The following is a 16,593-nucleotide window of genomic DNA, read 5'->3' as shown; positions in this document are numbered from 1 at the left end:
ATGCTTTGAGTGGTAGCAATCATGGAAGACTATATGATAGTGGAGTATGTAGAGTTTGCTAAATCAAAGCTCTGACATGGACCCTTCCTGAAAATAAGATGAATTGTAATTGTTTGATGACTGAGAATGAAGTTTGCTAGTTTTCAAGAAAGTTTATGGTCTATGCTTTAACATGTGAATAGCTTGTTACTTGATCTTGAAAAGTTTTATGAGATGAACTACTATTATGACATATAATCATGCTACAAAAGGTGATTATTAACATTGATCAAACTTGTGCACCTACTAGTATTCACACTTCATAAATTCTTTCTTTTATCATTTACCTACTCGAGGACGAGCAGGAATTAAGCTTAATGCTGATACGTCTCCAACATATATATAATTTATGAAGCATTCATGCTATTATATTATCTATTTTGGATGTTTATGGGCTTTATTATACACTTATATATTATTTTTTGGACTAACCTATTAACCGGAGGCCCAACCCATATTGCTGTTTTCTTGCCTATTTCAGTGTTTCGAAGAAAAGGAATATCAAACGGAGTCCAAACAGAATGAAACCTTCGGGAGCATGATTTTTGGAACGAACGTGATCCAGGAGACGTGGAGCTGAAGTCAGGGAAGCTTCAAGGAGGCCACGAGGTAGGGGGGCGCGCCCACCCCCCTGGGCGCGCCCTCCACCCTCGTGGGCCCCTCGTGGCTCCCCTGACTGACTTCTTTCGCCTATATATCTCCATATACCCTAAAAACATCGAGGACAACAATAGATCGGGAGTTCCGCCGCCGCAAGCCTTAGTAGCCACCAAAAACCAATCGGGACCCTATTCCGGCACCCTGCCGGAGAGGGGGGATACCTCACCGGTGGCCATCTTCATCATCCCGACGATCTCCATGACAAGCAGGGAGTACTTCACCCTCGGGGCTGAGGGTATGTACCAGTAGCTATGTGTTTGATCTCTCTCTCTCTCTCTCTCTCTCTCGTGTTCTTGAGGTGATACGATCTTGATGTGTCACGAGCTGTGCTATTATAGTTGGATCTTATGATGTTTCTCCCTCTCTACTCTCTTTTAATAGATTGAGTTTTCCCTTTGAAGTTATCTTATCGGATTGAGTCTTTAAGGATTTGAGAGCACTTGATGTATGTCTTGCATGTGCTTATCTGTGGTGGTAATTGGATATTCACGTGATCTACTTGATGTAAGTTTTGGTTATCAACTTGCGGGTTCAGTGACCTTGTGAACTTATGCATAGGGGTTGCCACACGTTTTCGTCTTGACTCTCTGATAGAAACTTTGGGGCACTCTTTGAAGTACTTTGTGTTGGTTGAATAGATGAATCTGAGATTGTGTGATGCATATCGTATAATCATACCCATGGATACTTAAGGTGACAATGGAGTATCTAGGTGACATTAGGGTTTTGGTTGATTTGTGTCTTAAGGTGTTATTCTAGTATGAACTCTATGATAGATCGAACGGAAAGAATAGCTTCATGTTATTTTACTACAGAATCTTGAATAGATAGATCAAAAAGGATAACTTTGAGGAGGTTTCGTACCCTACCATAATCTCTTCGTTTGTTCTTCGCTATTAGTGACTTTGGAGTGACTCTTTGTTGCATGTTGAGGGATAGTTATATGATCTAATTATGTTATTACTTTTGAGAGAACTAGCACTAGTGAAAGTATGAACCTTAGGCCTTGTTTCCTAGCATTGCAATACCATTTACACTCACTTTTATTACTTGTCACCTTGCTGTTTTTATAATTTCAGATTACAAATACCTTTATCTACCATCCATATTGCATTTGTATCACCATCTCTTCGCCGAACTAGTGCACCTATACAATTTACCATTGTATTGGGTGTGTTGGGGACACAAGAGACTCTTTGTTATCAGGGTTGTTTGAGAGAGACCATCTTCATCCTACGCCTCCCATGGATTGATAAACCTTAGGTCATCCACTTGAGGGAAATTTGCTACTGTCCTACAAACCTCTGCACTTGGAGGCCCAACAACGTCTACAAGAAGAAGGTTGTGTAGTAGACATCAGGGACGTCGAGGTGTTGCTGTGGACGACATCATCCGGGAAGAGGCTCCTGCTGGGTGGCGGACGGAGGAGGGTGTGGGGCTTCGCGTGTTTTCGTGGCCTCGGTGTACAAATGGGTGGGCGGATGGGATGGGAGTGGGGAACCATGGCTTAGGGACGCGCTTGTATGAAATCTGGGGTAAGTTACGGAAGTGCCCCCACCGATTTGAGGCGGTTCTTTTGGTTCAGGGGTACCACGGGCATTTCACGTGTCGGGATTTCACAGGAGGTGGGAGATTTCGGGCGTGTTGTAATTTTGGAATAGCAAGGCACGGGTTGAGATGGAGGGAGTTGTCGAAGCACAACGTGACAAAGATATATCTTAAATATTTCAGGCTAACAAGGCGCGGGTTGAAATTTTTAGACAAGCCTAACGTGTACTGTACCAAATCAATTCGCACTACAAATGTCATTCAAAACTTTGAATTCATGTTATGTTCAATTAGAATATTTCGCTACGTGTATAATGCATGCAACCTACTCCCTCCGTTCCTAAATATAAGTCTTTGTAGAGATTCCACTGTGAACTAGATACACATGTATATAGATGCATTTTAAGTGTGGATTCATTCATTTTGCTCCGCATGCAGTCCACCTAGTGGAATCTATACAAAGACATACATTTAGGAACGGAGGGAGTACTACTCAAATGAACGTTTTAGTGCATTCCAAACGTATATACTACCGCTTCAATATGAACTAAATTTGAATTCTTTTCTCTATTTGAATAAGATCTACAATAATGATTGTTGTGAAGTCAAACCATTTGAATTCATTTGTCTATTTTAATAAGATCTACAATCATCCTTATTGGCAAGTTAAACCATCCTTTGTGTATTATCTTCATAACACACCACATGATTAGTCTCGAGTTACGTATGAACTATGTGTACTATATGAACTCGAACTTGATTTTTTGAATCCACTTTATGTTGATTTCAAATCATAGTACATTTCAAGCTCTAGCTAGATCTTCATAATCTAAACCATATGTGTTTATCACATAATGTATGGTACCCCGCCCCCTACGCCTACAAGTATTTAGATGTGAGTTGCAAACACCACACATTACCACAAATTCAAATAAAATGTGAGAATGTTCGATACATAGTATTGTTTTAGATTGTTCCATATTTATTTGTAAGCTGCAAACGCCACACATGATCACAAATTCAAATAAAATGTGAGATTGTTGGATGTATAGTATGGTTTAGATTGTTCGACATTTAGCTGTGAGTTGCAAACGCCATGCATTATCACATTATGTCATAACATGGGCAAAACCACAACACGCGTATCACCGCTATATTCATGCATGCATATGTTTATAACACTATGATCTCCTATTCAAGTATATGAATCCACTTTCATATCAAATTATGATCTTTGTTAGTCTCTTACACCCACACAATCCTCTAACCTTTGTAGCTACCACTAACTTTATCTCGTGCATGCACACGCCCTCCTCGCCCTCCCCCTCCCTCAGCATTCTATCCATCGCGCACATTCATTTTTTTCATTAGGTCGTTCTCCCACAGTCTTCACAACTCCTTTCCGACACACACCGATCGATAAACCTCTCCGGCGATGTCTGCCTACAACATACACACGCACCTTCCATCTCCTCATTTATGTGTCCATGCCTCGTGTCTCTCATACTGTCGCACACACGTGTAAACTCTCGCCCCTCTTTTCATTGATCTCACAACCGCACACTCCTCCCCCTATCTAGCTAGTAGCTCGGCCTCTTGCACCACCTCCTAGCTCCATTCTCTCTGTCTATCCGTCTCGTTGGGCCTTATTTGCATCTAACAAATGGATGTACACCGACCAATCTCCTGCTATACATATAGCTAGCTAGGTCCTTATAACTCGTTTTCCCCATGCGTCGATTGATCTACCTCATTAGTTATGTCTCTCCCTTCCTCTGACAAACAACAATTGATCTACCAGTCTAGTTAGGTTTGCTTACCAAACACATGGTTCCCCTTCATCATCCATGGATGCGTCCCGAGAGGTCTATCACACACAAGCACACATAGAAACTCATGCCCACTCTTATTGATAATATTGCAGTTCCACCCTCAGTTTGTCTAGTAGTCCTCTCCCACCATCTTCGAGAAGCAACTCCATCACCCATCCAGCACTCTACCCCTCTCCCTCCCTCTCTCTCTCCTCTCTCTCTCTGTCCCATCCTATTTCCCGTCCTTCAGTTATGTATGGATGTCGACCGATCTCCCTCAAGACATAGCTGGGTCTCTCCTTCTCAACACATATACCGGTCGTTCTACCTCTATAGTTAGGCCTCTGCCCCCCTCCGCCCACCCCCTCCCCCCACACACACCGATACATCGAGCGCTCTAGTCATGTCTCTCTGCCACACACAAACTTGACTTGTGCCCTCTGACATTCCGGTAGGTCAGTCGCCCTATATCTTTGACTTGCACACACACAATTTTGATGGCTCTCTTCATCGATCTCGCACCCACCCACTTGATCCTCTCTTCGACTCTATCGATATATATGACCCCTCCCTCTCTTCTCGTGGATCGCCAAGCCTTCTATATATGATATGGATAGGCCTCCATTTCACACACATTGCATGCAAAATTTTGTTTGAGATGTCATCGACACATATTCCCACAAATACATTCACGAAATCAACCCCACCAAACAAAAATACTCACGAACGCACACGCCATCTGTCTAGGTTTGTATCTCTCTCTCACACACTCACGTAGGTGGGGGACATGCACAAAGAGAAGAGGTGCATGCACGGTGCACGTACTCCTGTCTCTTTTCCAACCACACCCGCGTGGGTACACGGTGGAGATCATTTCTGTATGAAAAGGCAGCCCACATGGTAATTTGACACGTGTACTACTTTTCCACTTGATAGAGGGAGGATCGTCTACCACAGGTGAACAAACAAATTGCGACTTGACACGTTATGTTAAAAAAGAGGCAAACCATGTGGGGCCTACCTTAGAGGCAAGGCTCTATACACTGGACTACTTTCGATGTGTCCCGTCAACTCAAAGAACAAGGACAAGCATGCTTAGTATGCCGTCTCCCCCGCCCACAGGCACGGTGGCTCACATGATGAGGTGAAGCTTTCTTACTAGTACTGTACGCCTTACTCCCGCTCCTTCACCCACACGCGTGGTGGCTCGCAGGGCGAGAAGAAAATTTTACTACCCCTCCGTTTACTACTCGTCCCTACCTTGGTTAGAGATATTATCATATTGTTTGGAATATATATGTCCTTTAATAGATTTCAATATGAACTACTAGTACATCCTCCAAACACTGATGTATATAGACGTATTTTAGAGTGTAGATTCACTCATTTTGCTCCATATGTAGTCCATATTGAAACAAATGTAATAGTACGCACTCTCCCTCGCCCCTCGACCCTCACCCACGTGGTGGACAAGCATCAATTCATTCGGTCTCATATAGCCGGAACGATATATACTGCAGTACCATTATTTCTCGACTTCCCGAAGAGGCGAAGAGCCAATTGCAAGGTTAATATTTTGGAGATGCCAAGAGCAAGGTTTGTAGGAGAACGAGTAGTAGGTGCTGCGTCATTTTTTTCTTCAGTGGCACATACGCAATATAATAGGTTTGTATGGAGATAAAAAGAAACCGCTCCACTATATACATAGTTAGGACGGGCCAGCCTAGACGGTTGCTTACTGGGGTTGCTCTCTTCACACTCTCTCACACAAAACGACTGTGGCCACATCTCTAACATCCCAGTGGATCACGTCCGCCGAGGGAAGGGGTGGATGCTTAGTGTAGATGCGGTCGCCGTCGCCGATGGTGAAAACCGACTGTCGGCACGCCCAGATCAGGGGTCCCCGCTGTTCTCTCTCACAAAGCCGGTGAGGTTGCCTTCGTCCCTTGCTCACTACCGCGACGTGGGAAGTTGCTACCTCCCGCCGCCCTCCTCAAGGTTGAGCTACGTCCCGACATCCCTCAGGTACAACTCCCTTTATAGCTAGCTTGCACCACTTCTCTTGCTGCCCACATCACTCCATGTGGACATTTCTCTACTTCTTTGCCCCGCACATACCTCTAATGCCTTCTATGTACTGTATTTGTGATGAGTTTATGTCTCATCAACTAGTCCCAATAATCTTATTCTAATCACGCTTCTTTAATTTCTTTGCCACAGGGATGCTCATCTCGATTTTGGTGAAACTACACAAAATGATCCGATGGTCAAAGGGTTGCAAACTTCATTTCTTGGGAAGCTCCAGCGTTGACAGCAAATTAAATCCTAGTTAGGGTTTATGGTTCAAGGGCTTGGGACTGCATGGATTGTTTTTTTCTTTAGCTGTCTCTGTTCCAAAATAAGTGTCAACTTTAGTAGTAGTACAACTTTGTACTAAAGTTTGCATAAAGTTGAGACACTTATTTTGGAACGGAGGGAGTACATATTGGCTATGATCTGGCAATCATTGAGATGCAATATCATGCATGTTAGTCTCCTTTGTATTTGATGACATGTTGCAACAGGCAACCTTGGACGCAAGATACATGAAACAGAAGCTGGAAGCTTCATAGCATTGTACAAATTTACCCTGTTCAAGAATTCATCCGATTAACCAATTAACTTGCCGATTAATCCCTACTCGTAGGGTCACCGAGTATCCTATAAAATGATAAATCGTCCGATTAATTGATCAAATGGACGATTAACTTGCCGATTAGCCGATTAATCCCCTACTCACCAGCCAACCGAGCAGCTACCAGTTAACGATTTCCTCAACAATGCAAATTTATCTTGCTGATAAATTACAGTACGTACTAAACTAGTACTATGTAAAGAGTTAGGTGTCGCACGGTGTACACAGCGCTGATACACGAACGATAGTTTTACAGTCGACACCTGCATGATCCTACTTGGCAACAGCAAAAGCAAGCGTGCATGCAGGAATTACTGTTGGGGAGGGATGCATCGTTCACAGATCGTGCGTGTAGTGTCGTGTGTAAAGCAATTTCAGTCTAGTAAATATGGTGATATTGTGAGGTGGGCCATGTAATCACTGAGCCTGCGTGTTTTCACTGCTCTCGCACTCCTCCGCTGTAAGAATGGAGAAAGTTGTAATCTAGTAGTACCTCCTTTCGCCGAAAGCATGGGACATCTAGCAGTCCTACCACCTCAGTAATAATGACCAATGAGCTGTCAAATCACATAGACCCAGTAGTAAGTTAGACGGATGAACCAACCATCACTCTTGAATCCGCTCATCCGTTCAACGCAGGCGGCAGTGAGAGGTCGCGCCCACTCTGCCCGGGCATGAATACGACACCGATTCTTTGGAGCGGCGCTGACCATTTCGGGCAGGAAGCATGCGCGGGCGATGGAGGAGTTTTGGATGGGCAGGCTGGTCAGGAGCGGGTGTGGCAGCTGTCCGCCTGTCCCGACTGGACGCCCGGAAATGGGAGGATGCACCGACTCTCGCGGCTAAAATCATATACTACACACCATCTCTCTATAGGAGTAGGTCGATATGTCGCTCTCTCTAACACACACACACATACACGCACGCACACACACACATACACGCACGCACACACACATGTTCATAGAATAGGAAAATCGTGCGAGTGCGAAGCCACAGGAAGTGAGATACAAATGGAGTACGTACAAGAAGAGAAGAGGTGACGAATATTCCATCAAACCTGGACTGAGGAGTAGTACTCCCTCCGTCTAGTTGTTAAGTCATCTTACGAAAATCTGATATTCCCAAAATGTTTAGGCGTCTCCCATTAACTTCGCATCTCAATCCCCTCCTGGCCTCATTGCTACCGAGCGTTGTTACTTAGGGAGCATTTGGATCCTTAGTAAGAACAACTTATAGCCTAGCCGAGCAAGGTTAGGCGTTTGGAACTGTTAAAATATGTTAGCTTTTGTGGGCCAGCTAGCTTGGGTGGGCTAGAAAAACCTTGCTAGCTCAGGAGAGCCAGATCGGCTCGCTTCCGACGACAAACTTCGCGTAGTAGTAACATAGACTAGGAACATATGCATGTTACTAGTCCACGTTACTCACCACTATGACCAGCCTAAGCAATGTACCCAAACGCTCCTTGCTCCGCCTTGTTATCTCCCCCGGAAACCCAATGCATGAAGGGAAACTACACGTTGATCAGTCAAGAAATCAAAGTCGTCTTGCATGCGAGTTAATACGTGGCCCTGCATGGTAGCTAAAACACCATGTCTTAGTTGTTTGAATTAATTGTTGTGTTTAGAGACAGAAATCGGGGCTTTGATTGGAGGAAGGACCGGTCAAGTTTCTCCTTCTCCTCCAATCTGCTTGCACCTTGGTCCCGCTGCACCTTCTAACGTGACTTATTACACCTAGACGGAGGGAGTAGTACGAGATACGGTGGCACAGTGACTTAGGTCGAATACAAGTGCCCAAAATTGTGTGCATGTTATAATAAGGATTCACTTAAAATAGTAAATGAGTGAATAGAGGGATCAATTGGACAGTGTTCACGAGCAGTAGCGAGATGTGTGAGGTAAGATACACCGCTGGCGCTTTTAATTTTTCTTATTAATTTGTTTGTTTCACCCTCTAACTGGTGGGACCCAACGTACTACATGGAGAGAGGTAAGGTGACTAAGGCTGCATTATTTATGTACTACCAACACTGTTGTAAATCCCAAAACACCTTATACTAGTCACAATGGATAGTAACTTAGACTAGTAACATGCATATGTTACTAGTCCATGTTACTACCTCTATAGTGGGGAGTAACCTTGTGTGGTATCATGCAACACTTCATTTATTAGATTGTAGACTCATTTTGTCTTGGTATGTGTGATGCTATAGTCACTAGATATGTTACCACATGCCTCTCTTTCCTCATTAATTACATGCCACATCATCTATTTTGCCTAAAGATGGGTGATGTTACCACCTACGTTACTCCCACTGTGAATAGTCTTACCACCAAAGCCACATGACACGATTATGATTTAAATCCCAATGACTCCCACGCAAAAAAACATGGCATGCTTGTCACACGAATGCAAGAATGTATAAAAGGTTATTTTCCTCTCGTGAACATAATGGGAGGGTTGTGTAGCTGGTTAGCCTGTTCGCTCATCAAACTTGAGGTCTCGGGTTCGATAAGTACACTTGAGCATAATTTTGTTTTTGTTCGACTTCTTTCTTCCACCCAATGATAGGTAGGCCCCGCATGACAGAGAGAGAAAGTGATCTGGGGCGGTGCCAGGAGGATTCTTTGACTGGTCAAAATGGATGGATACGGAGCTATACAATCTTCTAGTGACCGTATAATTACCTCATCACGTATAAGCTGCAGCCTCGGTGCTTTTTTTCTAGGGTTTGCACTCTTCACACTCTCTCTCCAGTATATATATACACGCTGGAGCCTCAGCGCTTGTAGTTGCTCTCTTCGTCACACTCTCTCACCCTCTCCAGATCTAAACAAGACTTCGTTGGCCTTTCTCTCTCCCCTCACTGCAGGTCAAAGAGCCGGCAGGATCCGTCCACCGGGAAGGGAAGGAGGCTCGGCGAGGGAGGGAATCCACTACCGGCGCAGGTGTTCACTTTCACCCAGTGGCACCGCGGGAGGGCCTCCGACTCCTGCTTCTTCGCTGCCGTACATAGTGTGGGCCAGACGGCCTCCGGTCGCCCACCGAACCACACCCCAAGAACCTTAAGGTATAACTTACTTATTCCACATGCATTGCTCTAGCTGCATGTGGGGTTTTTCCGCTTCTACACTCGAATCTAGGTGTTGGATCAAACAGGAAAGTAGTGTGGAAAGTTTAATAGCATGAATCTAGGACGTGGTTCAAAGAGGAAAGGAATGGGGGAAAGTAGTGGGGAAAGTTGTATAGTATGAATCTAGGACGTGGTTCAAAATGGAAAGGAAGGGGGGAAAGTAGTGGGGAAAGTTGCATCACATGAATCTAAGACATGGTTCAAATAGGAAAGGAATGGGGGAAAGTAGTGGGGAAAGTTGTATAGCATAAATCTAGGACGTGGTTCAAAGAGGAAAGGAAGGGGGAAAGTACTAGTACAGACTGGCTATCCAACACCTATGTTGGTCGAAAAGGGAAAACAATGACAAACGCAGTACACACATCTATAACGAACTGATCATTTGTTTTGGGGGACAAGGCTATAGAGTTTGAGCAGGACTAGATTTGGTGCGCTCACATAGGGAAATGTGTCTAAAGATAACAAAACTGGGACCAACACAAATATGCTCCTTGGTTGTTTGTTCTTTGTTGCAACAGAATGTGCATCACCCCAGTACATTGGTAGATGCACATGGTGCTGGTGTGTCCACTGTCCCGTGCAACTCTTTAGCTATTGTTAATCTAAGCCCCTGTTTCTGTAAAAACTCCCTAGTCCCTACCTTCTTGGTTCCAGGGACTAAACATGGACTAGAGGTTATTAAATGACATGCCAAAGTACCATGTTACCCCTAGTAATGAACTAATAGAGACAAGGTGTGATGCGGGGCAGGGGCAACTATTGGAAAAAGTCCCAAAAAGACTCTCCCTCGGGGTTTTCTTTCTTTAATCCCAAATGCCCACTTTTAGTCCCTAAAAGTCCCTCCTGTTTGGTTTAGATGGGACTGACACAAAGTTCTTTAGTCCCTACACCAAAATGTCCCTGTAAACAAACACCCTCTAATAATGCCGCTGGAAAATTGATGCAATGCCACAGTTAAAAGAAAATTAAATGTTTAATGAATTTTATTGTTAATAAAATCTCTCTATTAATATTAATCAATGCCACCATTTGAAAGATGCTTCTATCTTGATTTCTTTCCCATTTAGATAAGTTAGATGCTTCTTTTTGTTGGCTTATGTGTCATCCACCATTATTGACCACTAGTTGTTTCCTTTGCACCTCTGTGTAAATAGGGTTATCTACTTCACCTCGTTGGCATTGTAACCTTTTGTTGCACTGCACAAAACACTTTTGTTTTAAGAGTGTTTTGTGCAGTTCAACCAAAATGTCACACCGACAACGTTGCTTGATTGCTTGATCTTAGTGGAACTGCACAAGAGGAGATCTTACTTCCTATCCGTGTTGGCAAATTTGGTTCAGATCTTCTTCTTGTGAGTTGTTTGAATTCTGCGTCATGAGAGGTCAGTACTAGCTTTCTTTCACATGATTCTGCAGTGTGCTTTCATATGTTGTGCTACTTATATGGCAATGCTTGATTTTCGTGAACTGCACAAATGGAGACAAGACTTCCAATCTGTATGTGCATCTTTATATCCCATTGAGGTATGATAAGAATAATTCACAATAGTTGGCCTGTATTTTGCCACTTTCATCAGAAAATTAATGTCATTGTTTAGTGCTATAGTTGTGCTCCCTAATTGACATGCCAAATCTTACATTGAAAGAGAAGCTTGTCTGTTTTTGAAGCAAGTTATAAAGGGGAAGAACAAGCGGAAGAAAAACAAAAATCAACTCTCGATGCTGTAATGAAGCACTGAAACTGTGATGACACAAGTAATGATATAGTGTTACATCTTAATTTATTTCTATGGCTGGAACGAGCAATTGTTTTGCCACTGATTTGATGCCACTCTTAATGTAATATGTACTTATCTCTACTTGTGCAAACAGGGATCTTCTTTGAGGATACCATATATTTTAGTGGAACTGCACAAGAAGATGTTGGAAACATTAAACTAATCGAAGAGTATATAGTAAGCATTGCCACCACAGTAGATATCAACAGATGGTTTCGGAGAAGTGCTTTATATGTATGCTCTACACAATAAGACTCCTGACAAAGGTTGGTACTCGCCCACGGATTTCATCAATATGATTGAGCTTTGTCATCTCTATTGGTGTAGTGCTACTGTTTAGATACTGTCATGAGAAAGTGGTATTGTCCTTGAGAAGTGCTTCATCTGTGTTGTTTCGAGCAAACAGGGATGCTAGCATTTAGTTGTCCTCTTGTCTTTGCACAACAGGATCATCCTCCTCTGAAGAAGAATATGGAGTTCGTGAAGTGACTAGTTCCGATTATGCCAGGATGAAGAAGCCTTGTCTATCTTCTCATCAGAAGGAGCAGTTGAAGGATGGTTACATTACTCCCCACAAGACCAAACTAACTTCAGCTCAGAAGGACTGACAAATATCCATTTTCTTGATGTGATGCGCAAGTACAATGTTGTTCTAGGATTCTTTTCGGTGAGTTCCATTTTTCTAAAAGTGTGCTCTACATGGACCATGTAGGTGCCTGTTTAAACTGTCAATTCATAGTACATTTTCCTTTATACTAATCACTTTTTTTTGTATTTGTGCAAACAGGGATGCCCAGCTTGATTCCAATGGGAACTGCACAAAATGCTCATGAATACATTGAATCATTCATTTCCACCACAAGAAAGGAGGTGCGGATAAGTTCAAGGCATTGCAACATATAAGGGCGAAATCATACAAGCTACGCACGAATTAGGTTGATTTTGGTGGAACTGCACAAAAAGAATAGTTGGTTTATTTAGCACGAGGTTCCATGTCAATGTCCGAACTGATGGCAAAACTTGCCGATTCCACAATCGTAGGCATTTGATATTTTGGAATGGGACAACCTTGTCAAATTTTGCTCATTGATGTTCGCAAGAAGACATGCATTTGATATTTTCAAACGGGATGCCCTTTGCTGTCAGTAGCGTCGATCGATTTTTCTTTTTTTCTTTAGTTGTGAAGTAAATATTGGCTCTGACATGTGAATCGTTGAGATGCATAATGATTGATTGTTTTGAATGTTCTCTATGAATTGCCAGGCCTGTGTGTTTTATTGCAATGTACAGGAACGTTAAAAAGCTGCTCAAACTCTTTGTACTCCTTCTGTTCCTTTTTATTTTGCACATTGTGAAAGTGCATACTTTTTTCTATAAGATTGGTCCAAGTAGAGATACTTTGACTGCAGACAATACTTGTATGCAGACTAGAAAGGACCGGAGGGAGCACATGTGAAACTGCTGCAAACGAGGTGATCACCCTGCCGATAGGGTGGGGCCTCGGCTGAGCCGGCGATGTCCTCTGCCTCGTTGCCGGCAGGGTGGGGTCTCGGCTGAGCCGGTGATGTACTCTTCCTCTGCCTTGTTGTTGGCGCCACGGGGCCTCGGCGGAACAGGGTCTCATCGACGCCAGCAGAGCGGGGACTCATTGGAGCCGGCATTGTCCTCTGCCTCATCCTCGGTCTCGCCAAACAGCGCCTCGCCCGCTTCATCGCCCTCTTTGTAGGCGGCCACAGCCTCCGCCACCTACATGTGGTACCACTAGCGCTCAAGGCGTCCCTCATGGACGGAGCGGTACGAGTCAAGCATCGCCTCTTGCTCCACCCGCTCCATGGCGATCTGCTCCTCCGTCTGCCGGTGCTCCTAGAGGAGATGGTGGTTATAGGCGGCGTCGGCCTACGCCTCTCGGAACTGCTCCGCACACTTCTGCCTCACCGTGTCCATGTATTGGGCATGGGCCTCGCCGATGGTCATGGTGCAATGCATTGTGAGGATGGTGCGATGCATTGTGAGGATGGTGCGGAGGAGGAGGTTGGCGCCGGATCATCGACTACCATGTTCTCCATTGGAACATCGTCGTCCTCCAGCTACCTGTCGGCCAGCCAGTTGGCAGCAATGGCTGCCATCTCCTTGTGGTCCATCATCCGCCTGTCCCGAAGAGCGCTGGATCGCAAGCTGGCCATGGTGGGCAGTAGTGGTGTGGATAGGAGAAAGGGAATGGAGGCAGATGACTGCGGCTATGTTCGGCGCAGCAGTTTATATAGCAATGGTGGGCGGAGGAGTGATGGACGTGTGGCGCTGGAGTAGTTGCCTTGGCAACCGCATATCATTAATGTGGGCGGCAGACGGACAGATGGACGAAACTTGTGTTGTTTGAAGGCGGAGCAATCGCCTGCACCGGGAAGCAGGGCGGGTGGCACTGACTGTTTCGGGCGGAAAGCGCGTGCGGGCGAGGGAGATGGTCTGGGTGGGCCAGGGCAATCAGACTCGTGCTTGGCAGCGGGTTGTTCCAGCTGCTGGACATGCTGGCTCACCAGCGAGCTTGCCGAGCTGAGCAACAACAATCAGACAATGGACATAGCTTCCGAGCAGGAGTCGGCGCCACTGTCCAAGCCGGTCCATACCGTGTTCACCATAGAGCTGGTGCGGCCGCACTTCGACGCCCTAATGGTGGAAGAGCTACCAGCGTAGGAGGACATGTGCTACAACCTCTGTCTCCTCAATGAGCACTGGTGAACAAGCGAATGACATGTGGCCCTATGATCCTGGCTTCCCAAATGAGGAGCGGGTGCTGTATCAGACCATCTGTAGGGCCCTTGAGGCTCTCTTCGTCATCCTTTGGCGCCACCGTATCATGTTGTCAACATGGTCAACGGACATGAGGAATGAGGAGATGAATTTACTTGGAGAGGATGACAGTGGGGACCCACCAGGGCCATAGCCGCACGTACGCAAGTGCCTCCTTACTATATAGAACTATTTTTTTTTCTTCCTCCCGGTTTCTTGCATCACGGTCCCACACCTTTGTCAACCTATGTAGTCAATAAACGAGAGAATTGCACAAGGAGCGGCCGACAGCTGGGACCAAGCAACTCGAGTAGTATTTGTGTTTTGAGGTGTCAGCACTGTAGAGTTTTTCTTGAGCGATGTTTTCATTATTGTTCAGGGGAGAGCAGGGTATTAACTGGGCGGGCTGTGGCCGTCTAGCCCAGCCAGATATCAGCCCAGATATTAATTTTTTTCAAGCTGAAAATGGCTAGCCCAGCTATACTTTTTTTAAAGGAATACCCACGCAAGGTCAACTTGTTATTCTCCGCCCCACTGGGCTGCAAATCTTTCCTAGGAGGGATGCATTAGGCTTAACAAGAAAATGGGCTTTAAGAAATAATAAATGGGATGTAATTATAAAAATTGGGCAGTAACTATAAAAAATGCACCAAACACGTAATTACTTTATAAAATAATGTTTTTGGATATTGAAAATTTTAATTCCATTAATTGTTGCACGCGCAATGTTTAGTTGGATTTTTATGTAATATAAATTTATATTGAAATTGTATTTAATCTGACTAGAAATTTCGGGATAAAAATATTTCGGATCCCATCAAAATGTGGGAAATTTTATTGAATTCTGTTTCCAATGGTTGGTTGAAATTATTAATCATTGTCCTAGCTAGAAAATGGGAAGTACTTTTAGCAAACAGTAAATGGGTCATAGTAAATTCCATTAGAATTCAAAAATGGGTTGCACATTCTTACAAATCTCAAATGGGCTATAAGTTCTCCGCCACACACTTGTGGGCTTACTAAGTTGACGCGTCCCCTCAAAAAAAAGTTGACGCATATGCAAGGCTTTGTCAACTTATAGTCAACACACAGTTCTAGCAGCAGTGGCCGTTGGATGTCCATCCAACGGATGTCGTGCTTCTTCTTCAATCTCAAATATTCTAGCTTCACCCTCCCAAGAAATGATTTCTCCCCCTGACATGGGGCGCACCATTTCGGAAGTTGACCTGTGGGCCTAATAAGTTGACACGTACCAAGGGCTTTGTCAACTTAGTCAATATAAACGATTCTAGCTGCAGTGACCATATGATTTCCATCCAACGGCCGTCGTGCTTCTTCAACCTCTGATCTTATTGCTCCAGCCGCCCAAAGTCGTGCCGGTCGTGCTGCCTGCTCCTGCCTCCTGTGGCCGACTGTGTTGCGGCGGAAGCCTCACCGCCCCCTACTACTCCCACCGCTGGCCAGACCATCCCTCCACTCACCCACACCCCCTGTTATTCTACGGCGACGGCAGCCTCACACCACAGCCAAACCAGTGAACCCTCGTACTCCTCTCTGCGTGGGCATCCAATGTCGCATCTTCCCCGGCTCCGTGTCGTCCCCTTCCTAGGCCTCGCTGTCATCCACCGCCTGGGTGCTCTCGGCGCGGCGTGGTCAATGTGGTAAATGACTGACTTCCATCAGAAGAGTACTGTATGTGGAGAGGCTGACAGCTGGGTCCATGGCCACAGCAAGGAAGTGCCTCCTTATTACGCTGAAAATAATGATTGCTGCACCTGACAACAGGGACCCACTGGACTGCTGGGACCTACCAGCTACATCTTCACACGCAAGGAAGTGCGTCCATATTACGGGCAAAAAAATGATTCGCGCCCCTGACTGCTGGGACCCACCAGCTACATCTTTGCACGCAAGGAAGTGCCTGACAGTCGGAACCCACCTGGTCGAATAGTACATAGCATTGTCATTCTGGTCGCGAACGTGTACGTACATACGATCGGTCTGTCTGCAGGCTGCAGCGATGAACCATGGCCGTGTAAGGAAGGGCATGTGTCATAGTAGAGGCACGCACATAGCATGTACACGTACGTATAGCGGCTAGGGTGCAAGAAAGAAAATACGGCCACGTACGTACATACGGGCGGGGTCTCGAGCGCGTAC

This window comes from Triticum aestivum, chromosome 3B (genome assembly GCF_018294505.1).
Source record: "Triticum aestivum cultivar Chinese Spring chromosome 3B, IWGSC CS RefSeq v2.1, whole genome shotgun sequence".
Taxonomy (NCBI): Eukaryota; Viridiplantae; Streptophyta; class Magnoliopsida; order Poales; family Poaceae; genus Triticum; species Triticum aestivum.
The sequence above is the reverse complement of the archived record's forward strand: the minus strand, read 5'-3'. Positions refer to the sequence as shown.